This window comes from Crocuta crocuta, unplaced genomic scaffold (genome assembly GCF_008692635.1).
Source record: "Crocuta crocuta isolate KB4526 unplaced genomic scaffold, BGI_CrCroc_1.0 scaffold184, whole genome shotgun sequence".
NCBI classification, from domain to species: Eukaryota; Metazoa; Chordata; class Mammalia; order Carnivora; family Hyaenidae; genus Crocuta; species Crocuta crocuta.
This window is the reverse complement of record NW_027530006.1, coordinates 4156183-4158019: the sequence shown is the minus strand read 5'-3', so window position 1 is coordinate 4158019 and position 1837 is coordinate 4156183. Positions and strand designations below refer to the sequence as shown.

At 42.9% G+C, this 1837-nt stretch overlaps 1 long non-coding RNA gene across 2 annotated transcripts in view; it reads right to left on the bottom strand.

Annotated features, from left to right (window-relative positions):
* The window catches only part of LOC144231300 (uncharacterized), a 14622-nt gene extending 13099 nt beyond the window's left edge, over positions 1–1523 (bottom strand). Inside the window, exon 1 of one of the 2 annotated variants that reach the window (XR_013335031.1) lies at positions 1197–1523. This is a non-coding gene — a long non-coding RNA (uncharacterized LOC144231300). The remainder of the gene's footprint in view (positions 1–1196) is intronic. The other variant, XR_013335032.1, reaches the window with a different exon arrangement.
* Positions 1524–1837: the final 314 nt, after the last annotated feature.

The window sequence follows — 1837 nt, the reverse complement described above, 5'->3', positions numbered from 1 at the left end:
AAAAAAAAAAAAAAAAAAAAAGGTTAAATTGATTAGAGTCTCCACCAGTTTACCAGAAAAAGGCAATCCTATCAACAGCCAAAAGTCCAGGAACTTCCTAAGGCCTCAATATTAATGCCTTGCTAGAGAGAAAAACAATCTTAGCTTAACAATAGCTAGGCCACCAGTAAATCTTTAGTATATGAAAGTCTTCGGAAACCCCCTCTTGACTTTATCTTTCCAGACTCCATAAAATGGTCACCCCCACACTTGGAATGCAGCTCTTCCTGCCCATGGGTCCTATCCCCATGCTTTAATAAAATCACCTTTTTGCACCAATGAATTCTTTCTTGGCCATTGGCTCTAGACTACCCCACCATCACCCCAAAACTTCATCACTTTGATTGGGTCAGTGGGCTTATTCTCACACTGGTAAAGCAAATGTCTGGTGGACCATTGTTTACAATCTTGTTCCAAAGTCCTTTTCGTTTTTAGTTAACCTTTTAACAACACATGTACATTCAGTTTTTTTCACCCAGCATTCTAACAGCTTTTAAATGTTCTACTTATGACCGGGGCACCTGTGTGGCTCAGTTGGTTAAACCTCCGACTTTGGCTCAGGTCATGATCTCGTGGTTCATGAGATCTCATGGTTAATGAATTTGAGCCCTACGTCAGGCTCCATGCTGGCAGTATGGAGCCTGGACCCTGCTTCAGATTCTGTGTCTCCCTCTATCTCTGCCCCTCTCCTGCTCATGCTGTCTCTCTCTGCTTCAAAAATGAATATTAATTTTGTTTTTAAATGGTCGGCTCATGACCACCAATTTTGTGCCTTTTTTGGCTTCTGAGATTCCCATTAGCAAAAACCTTTGCTCACTGGACCTAGCTTAAGCCAGACTCAGTCCAATCCCAGTCTAGTTCTGGTACCCATGTTGGACCCAGTCTACCTTCAGCTGGTAACCACCATGTTCTCTATGAGGAATCTGGGGACTGGGGAAAGAACTGAACCAGCAAACTTCAAAGACTGAGGACTGCAGACTGGGTATTGGAAAAAAAAAAAAGTGGGGTGCTACAGCTGCTACCAGCAGTTCCCAACGTGGAACCTCGAAATCTGGGGACAAAACCAAGGGCTGGGGTTTCTAACCAATTAGGGAACAATGGAAAGCAAATCAGGGAACTCAATGCAAATAGCAGAGCTGAGAACTTAGAGAACTTACCCTGAGCAACAGCGAGCAAGACAGAGAACTCACCGCGTTCCGGTACCATGCCTGTACTGCTCGCAGTTTCCAAATGCCATCCAAAGTTCGTTTTGGATTCGACTGCTGTCACCAATTTGTTCAAACCCAAACGCAGCTGCATAAATTTGAAGATCTAATGGCTTTATTCGGCAGTTCACGAACCTGGAAGTATCTTATCTAGCGAGTAGAAGGGAGTTGTGAGCAGCTGTGCAAAATGGAAGACTTTTATAGGCAGAAACAGGATGAGGACAAGGAAGTTATTAGTAAAAGCAATGAAAGGATTGTTGCAGGTAAGGCCACCTTCCTTTGGGCCAGAGCAGGGGTCTCCTCTGCAGATGACCTCACTAGTGCTGATCAGGAAATTCCAGATTGACTGGTGAAAGGTCACATTCCTCCTGTTAAGTCTTGGCTTGCTGAAATGGGAACAAATGTTGTTTCTCTTCTCTTCTTTTCTCTTCTCTTCTCTTCTCTTCTCTTCTCTTCTCTTCTCTTCTCTTCTTTTCTTTCTTTAAATACTCTCAATTACCTATGGACTTTAGTTAATAAGGTAGCAATATGAATTTGTTAATTGTAACAAATTAAAGAAATGTGATTAGGGAAGGTGTGAGAGAGGAAGAGGG